Source organism: Cicer arietinum, chromosome 3, assembly GCF_000331145.2.
Source record: "Cicer arietinum cultivar CDC Frontier isolate Library 1 chromosome 3, Cicar.CDCFrontier_v2.0, whole genome shotgun sequence".
NCBI lineage: Eukaryota > Viridiplantae > Streptophyta > Magnoliopsida > Fabales > Fabaceae > Cicer > Cicer arietinum.
Window position 1 is genome coordinate 71,206,634 of NC_021162.2, and position 11,720 is coordinate 71,218,353.

Sequence of the window (11,720 nt, forward strand, 5' to 3'; positions counted from 1 at the left end):
AAATAAAATACCTCGAATTTCATTTTAAAAATTACATATTAGCTAATAGAAGAATGTGTATGGATGGATTGACATATTTCCTATAATAATTTTAATTTGACAAAATATTAATTAGAGATGTTTATAATCAATTTTTACTTTTTAGCAAATATATTATTTGAAAAAAATATTATGGAGACACCTATACATCCAAATATTACTTAAAAATAAATAAAGATGATGATATAATATGTTGGTAATGTCATGAAAAAAGAGATAGAAAAAAATAGTGTTGAATATTTATGTAGCATTGTTGTATTATTGAATCCAACTACTTTTATGTTGACGAAAAAATCCAACTAATTTTATTGGTTGTGTTTGGTAAAGAAAAAATATTTTTAACAAAACCTTATGGTATGTCTTGGCCCAGATACACAATAACTAGGACTCAGAAAAATTTGGGCCTTTGAGAAATGAAAATATTAATTCAGTGCTTTAAAATTTCACACGAGTCAAATTAGCTTTTACAAAAACTTTAGCAATATTTTAGTGTAAAATTGTGCATTATTTGATTCTGTCAACAAAATCTTGGAGGCAAAACAAAGTTGACTTGGACTAGAGCAAAAGGTAAATTGCTGCAAATTGTTTAGGAGCATATCTTGTGATCTGTTATATCCGACCTTAATTTTTCAAGGATTTTCTTGTAAGCTATACAACCATCAAGGATCTGTTATATCCGACTAGTATCATTTCCTTTGTTTTACATTTACCAATAAATTATTACCTTATTTGATGAATAGCTGTGTATCTATATTAGAATATTAATCTAATTTCACAAAACCAGATCAAATCAAGAACCGAGTCTCCATTCATGCAAGCATTAGGCACTTGTGCATCCATTTCCAGTTTGAATTATTGGCTAACAAATTATAACAGAATTGCTAACAGATTAAATAACTTAGCAAACTACCAACCAACTTAGTAAAGCGTAATATTAATACCTACTGTCAGAAAACAAGAACAAACATTAAAGGAATCTTCTAAAATTTTCCCTTTGCTTAACAAGGTCTTAATACTCAAATTCAAGAGTACCGACATGAAAAATATGATAAAGGAGGAACATAAAACATAACACATCAAGGTTTATAGTAAAAAGGAAAGTCAATTTGACATAATCAATGGTTGGTTCTTGGACAAAATAGAATATTGTATGAACCATTCTGACCACACAAAAAAACTAGCATTTTCAGTGTCCCCAACAAGGTTTTTTATTTTCATATTTGTTGCTTGGCACACAAAAAACCCTCACCAATCCTGCTCATGACCGATACTATCTTCTGGATTATCATCAGGCTTCACCACATATAAAGTAGTTCCAGCAATAATATGTTCAAGCCCCTGAAAATTTATACAAAAATCATACCAAAACTCTGATTTTCAAAACATTTTAAAATATTAGAATTAAGAAAAACATAGTTAAAAAGGCATAAATAAGACAAATTCCATGATAAATGAAGATGTGTCTCCACTTTTCATACGCCCACCCTGTCTTCTCACAATGCTCACACCAAATCACCATATTTTGGATACTTTGAAGTAGAGCTCACACAAAATTTGAACATGATTTGGAAGATCCAATAAAAAGTCGAGATGTTCAAATTCAACTTTTTGGAGGATTTAGAAACAAAATTACTAATGACTACATTTTCGCTCTCCAAAATTGGAGGAACTTTGAGGGAAGTGTGGGTTGATAAAAATTTAAATGCATCGACTAAAATATATATATTGTATATATATATTATGTTGAAATGTTTTTATCAAAATTTGGAAAATAAATATGGTGTGACATGTTATATTCATGATTATGTTGAACATATTCAAAGTATGAAAAATAAATATCATGGTTATGTTGAACATATTCAAAGTATGAAAAATAAATATTATGTGATATGTTGTTATAATTGTTGTATTGAACATACTCAAAGTATAAGGAATAAATATAATGTGATACGTTGTTATAATGGTTGTATTGAACATATTCAAGTTGTGAATGATAAATGTTATATGTGAAATGCCATTAATAAGTTAGCATCACATTATATTAATGATTTATTAAAGTGTCCGCATTCATGCATTCATATACATGCATTCATTCATAGTCGTGTGGTGGTGCGTCCATACTTGGTTGGAGGCCACGTATCCTTGCGGGGATTTAGAGTTAGTGGTGTTGCTTGGAAGGATCCACGAAAGCCCTTACGGGCGAGACGATATTCCGGAATCATTACATTGACATATAGATTAAGTCGTCTGTTTGAGTATGCATTGAATCAAGTGTGATTAATGTTTTATAAAAATAAATGATGCATTGTATCTCATGATAATCGGTTGAAATAATGTTATTAACGATGTATATATTATACTGTAAAATCTGTATACATTTGTTCGTTTGGATGAGGCAATGTTAATAATAAATGAGAATGTTAATAGACGCGAAGGAACAAAAATGGTAAAAGATAACAGACGATGATGTAAAGGATAATGATTGGTCAAAATTAAGAAATGAGAGACAAAGGATCACATTCTTTTAATGACATTTTGTTCTACATTCCTTCTACAAAAGCAATACACAAATTAGTTTCTCAACATACAAAGACATGCGAACCACCTGACATCAAATCTCTCAATTTTTATTTTTGATTTTCATGATAGCCAAAAAGATGTATTTTCAATTTGAACCCACAATTTATTGTTTTTCTATGTGAGTTTTGCTGCTAAATTATCTTGAACAAAAAAAGAAATGCAAACAATTATATATATTCCACTAAAAATTTGAGAAAAAAAATATAATATAATTATAAAGTTAAATAAATTATTTTTTGATCATTGTTAGAATAATATTTGAATAAATTAAAATTACAATAATATCTATAATTAAACGGATTTCTTGTTAATTATTTTAATTTTTAAAATATATTTTTTAGTTTAATTAACCTTTAAATATTTATATTTTTCTTTAGTTAATTTTATAATTTTATCTATAAAATTATTAACAGAGCAAAACCTATAATAATAATTATTATTTTTAATTTCTGACATTTACAACAACAAAAAAACGTGATAAAGCATGATCTCCATATAGAGAACAAAATTCCAATTCCCTATCCCTAGCCTCTCATTCTCTACCGTAATCGCACTACGCAATGATGAGTTGATTGACAGCACCTGCACACACGTCCAAGACAGTATAACAAACAGTATAGTTTCTCATATTATAGACATATGGGACCACATATCGGTCATAAAATAAAATTAGTTTTATTTTTAAATGAGTAGGACATTCTTACAATAGTATTTGAATAAATTAAAATTACATTATTAGTATATATAATTAAACAATTCTTTTATTAATATATTAATTTTTTAAATATATTTTTCGTTATTTTATTTAACTTTTAAATATATATTTTGAAATTTAATATAACATTTTAGAGAATCCCGATATGCTGAAAATTTGTTTTGCTGGTATATTTACAGAGCCAAGTTGCATTATAAAAGGAGCCATTTCACTCTCTTCGTTATTATTCCATTTTTTTTCAAAGTAAAAGAAAGGTGAAACTTAGGATTTTTGTTAAGTAGTAATGTGGTTTTGCATTTGTTTTCATTTTTGTGTTGAATGCTTTATCATCAATGTGATTCTGTATTTTTTTGTTAATCATAGGTTAAACTAAAGAACATGAATCACAAATAAGTACTTAACGTTCCTCATAAAAAAAAAAGAAAAAAAAAAAGGAACGTCTTCCATGCGATATAGCAAAAAGAATTTAAAATAGAAAAGGAAGGAATTCAAGAAGGAGTTGGTAATTCATCTCATCAAGTGTAGTGCAATTGGAGCAAAAAGACCGATGCGTGAGAATTTAATCACGACACTCATATCGATAAAGGCATCACTCCAATTATATATTTATACGTATGATTGTATTTCTTTTGGAATGTATGATTGCATTTATTTTGGAATGTGTCATTGTAATTATTTTAGAATTTGTGATATTGTATATATACTATGTTGAAATGCTTTTATCAAAATTTGGAAAATAAATATGATGTGACATGTTATATTCATGGTTATGTTGAACATATTCAAAGTATGAAAAATAAATATCATGGTTATGTTGAACATATTCAAAGTATGAAAAATAAATATTACGTGATATGTTGTTATAATAGTTGTGTTGAACATACTCAAAGTATAAGGAATAAATATAATGTGATACGTTGTTATAATGGTTGTATTGAACATATTCAAGTTGTGAATGATAAATGTTATATGTGAAATGCCATTAATAAGTTAGCATCACGTTATATTAATGATTTATTAAAGTGTCCGCATTCATGCATTCATATTCATGCATTCATTCATAGTCTTATGGTAGTGCGTCCATAATTGGTTGGATGCCACTTATCCTTGCGGGGATTTAGAGTTAGTGGTGTTGCTTGGAAGGATCCACGAAAGTCCTTACGGGGGAGGCGATATTCCGGAATCATTAAATTGACATATAGATTAAGTCGTCTGTTTGAGTATGTATTGAATTAAGTGTGATTAATGTTTTATAAAGATAAATGATGCATTGTATCTAATCGGTTGAAATAATGTTATTAACGATGTATATATTATACTGTAAAATCTGTATACATTTGTTCGTTTGGACGAGGCAATGTTAATAATCAATGAGAATGTTAATAGAACAAAAATGGTAAGAGATAACAGACGATGATGTGGAGGATGATGATGGGTCAAAATTAAGAAATGAGAGACAAATGATCACATTCTTTTAATGACATTTTGTTCTACATACCTCCTACAAAAGCAATACACAAATTAGTTTCTCAACATACAAAGACATGCGAACCAGCTGACATCAAATCTCTCAATTTTTATTTTTGATTTTCATGATAGCCAAAAAGATGTATTTTCAATTTGAACCCACAATTTATTGTTTTTCTATGTGAGTTTTGCTGCTAAAAAATCTTGAACAAAAAAAAGAAATGCAAACAATTATATATATTCCACTAAAAAATTTGAGAAAAAAATATAATATAATTATAAAGTTAAATAAATTATTTTTTGATCGTTGTTAGAATAATATTTGAATAAATTAAAATTACAATAATAGCTATAATTAAACGGATTTCTTGTTAATTATTTTAATTTTTAAAATATATTTTTTAGTTTATTTAACCTTTAAATATGTATATTTTTCTTTAGTTAATTTTATCTATAAAATTATTAACAGAGCAAAACCTATAATAATAATTATTAGGCTAAATTACATCTTTGGTCCTTTAACTTAATATCAGGTAACGTTTTAGTCCTTTATCTTTTTTTTTTCCAGACTTGGTCTTTTATTTTAATTTTAAGCGACAATTTGATATTTTATGTTTTAAAATTTCAACAATGTTATCCTTTTTTATACAAAAATTCAATCAAAACTCATAAAATTAATTATATTCTTCAATATAATACAAATTTGATCAAATTCGTAACGCAAATATTCAAATAAACTCATATTTTCATACTTTATTTGATATTGTTAGGAATAAATGACTAAATCGGGAAAAAAAAAAAGATAAAGGACTAAAACGTTACATGAAATTAAGTTAAAGGACTACATATGTAATTTAGCCTAATTATTATTTTTAATTTCTGACATTTACAACAACAAAAAAACGTGATAAAGCATGATCTCCATACAAAGAACAAAATTTCAATTCCAATTCTAATTCCCTATCCCTAGCCTCTCATTCTCTACTGGAATCGCATTACGCAATGATGAGTTGATTGGCAGCACCCGCACACACGTCCAAGACAGTATAACAAACAATATAGTTTCTCCTATTATAGACATATGGGGACCACATATCGGTTATAAAATAAAATTAGTTTTATTTTTAAATGAGTAAGACATTCTTACAATAGTATTTGAATAAATTAAAATTACATTAGTATATATAATTAAACAATTCTTTTATTAATATTTTAATTTTTTAAATATATTTTTCGTTATTTTATTTAACTTTTAAATATATATTTTGAAATTTAATATAACATTTTAGAGAATCTAACTTTATGTGATATTTTTAAGTTACATAAAATATTAAGAAATTTGAAACACAAAATATGAAATTTAATATGATAATATAAAAATAGTTTAGTTACATAAAGAAAGGTGAAACTTGGGATTTTTGTTAAGTAGTAATGTGGTTTTGCATTTGTTGTCATTTTTGTGTTGAATACTTTATCATCAATGTGATACTGTATTTTTTTGTTAATCACAGGAGGTTAAACTGAAGAACATGAATTACAAATAAGTACTTAACGTTCCTCATAAAAAAGAAAAAAAAAAGAACGTCTTCCGTGCGATATAGCAAAAATAATTTAAGATAGAAAAGGAAGGAGTTGGTAATTCATCTCATCAAGTGTAGTGCAATTGGAGCAAAAAGACAGTTGCGTGACAATTTAATCACGACACTCATATCGATAAAGGCATCGCTCCAATTATATATTTATACGTATGATTGTATTTTTTTTGGAATGTATGATTGCATTTATTTTGGAATGTGTGATTGTAATTATTTTAGAATTTGTGATATTGTATATATATTATGTTGAAATGCTTTTATCAAAATTTGGAAAATAAATATGGTTTGACATGTTATATTAATGGTAATGTTGAACATATTCAAAGTATGAAAAATAAATATCATGGTAATGTTGAACATATTCAAAGTATGAAAAATAAATATTATGTGATATGTTGTTATAATGGTTGTGTTGAACATACTCAAAGTATAAGGAATAAATATAATGTGATACGTTGTTATAATGGTTGTATTGAACATATTCAAGTTGTGAATGAAAAATTTTATATGTGAAATACCATTAATAAGTTAGCATCACATTATATTAATGATTTATTAAAGTGTCCGCATTCATGCATTCATTCATAGTCGTGTGGTGGTGCGTCCATAATTGGTTGGAGGCCGCGTATCCTTGCGAGGATTTAGAGTTAGTGGTGTTGCTTGGAATGATCCACGAAAGCCCTTGCGGAGGAGACGATATTCCGGAATCATTACATTGAAATTATAGTGTTTTAGCTCCCTTTATGCGTTGCTGTGTTTTGGCTCCCTTTTTGTTCTTAATATGTTCCTAAAATTATAGTGTTTGAAATTAGAGTAGTGTTATAGATTAATTATTTATTTAATGTATGTATTTCATAATAGCTAATGTATTTCTGTATTTAGGTTTGATTGGAGTAACCCTCATTGAGAAGGCAAAGATTGTTGTTGATCCGAAGTATGAAGAGTTATGTGATCATAAAAGGATCTCGTTTCATCTGGAGATTCCAGATGACCTGCAAGGAACAAAAGAAGGAGAGATGCCTATGTCATTTGACTTTATGGATGGGAAACCGGTGCCGATGGAGGAGGAACGACTGCCACTGTTTGTAAGGATCAACAGGGGAGAGAGAGCCAGGTATGTAGATTCAACAACTGCAATGATGGGTGACGATGATATACTCGATCGAGCCGAGGAAATGAGTCCAAAGACTCCAAACAACTATACTTTGGTCAAGTCTCCCGTTGAGAGAAACAGAACTTTCAAAGAGTTCAGTTTCAGAGGTCTTCCCTTGATAGCTATTGTTAGTATGTATACTGACGAATGTAGTAAGCTCTTTGGTGCTCGTGCTAGGAGAACCTTGAATAGAGCTGATGCTCGTGCTCGTGCTAAGAAAGCATTCGAAAGAACTTGTATTGTCTCGGAACCGAAAACAAAGCTGCTATTCTCAAAAAGATTTTTAAAGCAAAAAAGGATGCACCACCCGGTGAGAAACCAATAGCCATCAAAACGCATTTAAGAGACCTTCTTATTGTACCTGAGATGATTGGCAACATCCTTCAGTGTATAATGGAAAAGCCTTTAACCAAGTGGAAGTCAAACTCGAGATGATTGGACACTATCTCGGCGAATTCTCCATTACATACAAGCCCATTAAACATGGAAGACTTGGTATCGGCGCTACTCACTCCTCCAGGTTCATTCCTCTCAAGTGACGTGCTTTGCAGTTTTGTTTGTCTGTTGCATCTGCCATGTGCTCGTGCAAGGATCTTAAACTCTTCTGTTATCTCATAAGTTGAACTGGTTTTCTATCCTTCAATTTGTTACTTGATTCTACAGTCCCAGGGACTAGGCTAGATGATGAAATGAATTTGATTTATGAATTTATAACTTTATATGATATTCACGTAACATAAGTTTTATAGTGAAAGGCTTATGTGATGGGGCTGAAATGTTGTGACTCATGTTGAACAAGGCAATGTATAAGTGTTTTGCTTTATGGTGTATTTACGAGCCTTTGTGTAGATGGTGGATCATAGAATGAAGACTATTGTAATGCAATTTATGTGGAAAGAATTAATGTCAATCTGAGTTAAGTTTTGCTGCTACTTTGACTCAAAAAGAGTGCTTTTAGGAAGAATTTCTCTCAATTTTGTGACTCTGAGATTTCACAATTTTTTTTATCAGTTATGATCTAAAACAATTGCATATTACGAAGTTTTCAGAATTTGGGGATATTTTCCTTAAGCCAAATCTCAGAGTAATAAGTAGGCTGTAGAGAGTCAAATTTAAAGCAGAACTTATTTGCATATGTAAACCAAAATCAACACCACCCACAAGGCATTTACAAGAAACCAATAAATAATCAGTTACGCTAAAATCAAAATTCAGTTTCAAGTTTCAAGTTTACTAATTAATGCCATTAAAATATCATTACATGCACCTTACCAAAATGTAAATAACACTAATGGTAATATTAAGAAATAAATCTATAACTCAAAAATATCACAAATAGTGCATAAGCCAAACCACAAACTTCCCTTTTAAAATATTATACAAAATATTTAAAATATATTCACTTATGTAAGCCAAAGAATCTTATTTTATGCGAAGGATGTAGATTATTTAATAGAGACAACATACATTTATATAATAACTGTTTTAAGAAGACAAGTGAAGTTGTTGAAGAATTCAGTATTTATATATATGAGTAAATTTACGATGTATATAAAATTAAATTTTTAATTTTTACAAAATTAGAGTTAAACTTCAACATTATGTTTGTACCAAAAAGATTAATCCTTATTATGTGGTAGTCTCGTTACAGTATCCAAAAAGGAATGCAAGACCGCTGTAAATCCTGAATCAGCGAGAGATCGAACTTTACGACCCAAAGGAAAAGAATATACCTCACTATTGATTTATGCATATTGTATTTGTTTTTCTTTTGAATTATGTATTTGTTTTCAATCCATTACTATGTATATTGATGTACTATTTTCTAGGGTGGAAACACATACAAAACAATTACTGTAATTATATCTATTGCTGCATCACTCCAATTATATATTTATACGTATGATTGTATTTCTTTTGGAATGTATGATTGCATTTATTTTGGAATGTGTGATTGTAATTATTTTAGAATTTGTGATATTGTATATATACTATGTTGAAATGTTTTTATCAAAATTTGGAAAATAAATATTGTGTGACATGTTATATTCATGGTTATGTTAATCATATTCAAAGTATGAAAAATAAATATCATGGTTATGTTGAACATATTCAAAGTATGAAAAATAAATATTATGTGATATGTTGTTATAATAGTTGTGTTGAACATACTCAAAGTATAAGGAATAAATATAATGTGATACGTTGTTATAATGGTTGAATTGAACATATTCAAGTTGTGAATGATAAATGTTATATGTGAAATGCTATTAATAAGTTAGCATCACATTATATTAATGATTTATTAAAGTGTCCGCATTCATGCATTCATATTCATGCATTCATTCATAGTCGTGTGTTGGTGCGTCCATAATTGGTTGGAGCCCATGTATCCTTGCGGGGATTTAGAGTTCAGTTTCAGAGGTCTTCCCTTGGAAGCTATTGTTAGTGTGTATACTGACGAATGTAGTGAGCTCTTTGGTGCTCGTGCTAGGAGAACCTGAAGAGAGCTGATGCTCGTGCTAAGAAAGCATTCGAAAGAACTTGTGTTGTCTCGGAACCGAAAATAAAGCACACTGTTATTCTCAAAAAGATTTTTAAAGCAAAAAAGGATGCATCACCCGGTGAGAAACCAAGGGCCATCAAAACGCATTTAAGAGACCTTCTTATTGTACCTGAGATGATTGGCAACATCCTTTAGTGTATAATGGAAAAGCCTTTAACCAAGTGGAAGTAAAACTCGAGATGATTGGTCACTATCTCGGCGAATTCTCCATTACATACAAGCCCATTAAACATGGAAGACCTGGTATCAGCGCTACTCACTCCTCCAGGTTCATTCCTCTCAAGTGACGTGCTTTGCAGTTTTCTTTGTCTGTTGCATCTGTCATGTGCTCGTGCAAGGATCTTAAACTCTTCCGTTATCTTATAAGTTGAACTGGTTTTCTATCCTTCAATTTGTTACTTGATTCTACAGTCCCAATGACTAGGCTAGATGATGAAATGAATTTGATTTATGAATTTATAACTTTATATGATATTCACGTAACATAAGTTTTATAGTGAAAGGCTTATGTGATGGGGCTGAAATGTTGTGACTCATGTTGAACAAGACAATGTCTAAGTGTTATGCTTTATGGTGTATTTGCGAGCCTTTGTGTAGAGGGTGGATCATAGAATGAAGACTATTGTAATGCAATTTATGTGGAAAGAATTAATGTCAATCTGAGTTAAGTTTTGCTGCCCAATAATGAATGTCAATCCTAGTCATTTATCCTGAAAACTTACTATCACTAAAAAGTTGAAACAAATGGAAAAAATGAATGTCAATCTGAGTTAAGTTTTGTTGCTACTTTGACTCAAAAAGAGTGCTTCTAGGAAGAATTTCTCTCAATTTTGTGACTCTGAGATTTCACAATTTTTTTTATCAGTTATAATCTAAAATAGTTATGTTCAACGCATAAGTTATTTGCATATGTAAGCCAAAATCAACACCACCCACAAGGCATTTACAAGAAACCAATAAATAATCAGTTATGCTAAAATCAAAATTCAGTTTCAAGTTTCAGGTTTACTAATTAATTGCATTAAAATATCATTACATGCACCTTACCAAAATGTAAATAACATTAATGGTAATATTAAGAAAGAAATCTATAACTCAAAAATATCATAAATAGTGCATAAGCCAAACCACAAACTTCCCTTTTAAAATATTATACATAACATTTACAATATATTCACTTATGTAAGCCAAATAATCTTATGATTGTATTTCTTTTGAAATGTATGATTGCATTTATTTTGGAATGTATGATTGCATTTATTTTGGAATGTGTGATTGTAATTATGTTAGAATTTGTGATATTGTATATATACTATGTTTAAATGCTTTTATCAAAATTTGGATAATAAATATGGTGTGACATATTATATTCATGGTTATGTTGAACATATTCAAAGTATGAAAAATAAATATCATGGTTATGTTGAACATATTCAAAGTATGAAAAATAAATATTATGTGATATGTTGTTATAATGGTTGTGTTGAACATACTCAAAGTATAAGGAATAAATATAATGTGATACGTTGTTATAATGATTGTATTGAACATATTCAAGTTGTGAATGATAAATGTTATATGTGAAATGCTATTAATAAGTTAGCA

General features: G+C 29.0%; 1 long non-coding RNA gene and 1 pseudogene across 1 annotated transcript; one reads left to right on the forward strand and one right to left on the reverse strand.

Moving 5' to 3' along the window:
- Positions 1–827: 827 nt before the first annotated feature.
- On the reverse strand, positions 828–2,358 carry LOC105851840 (uncharacterized). Its single transcript, XR_012162260.1, has 2 exons — positions 1,509–2,358; positions 828–1,377 (listed from the first exon to the last, which is right to left on the reverse strand). It is a non-coding gene; the product is annotated as an uncharacterized lncRNA (long non-coding RNA).
- Positions 2,359–7,241: 4,883 nt separating this feature from the next.
- Positions 7,242–8,088, forward strand: LOC101509389 (uncharacterized; annotated as a pseudogene).
- Positions 8,089–11,720: the final 3,632 nt, after the last annotated feature.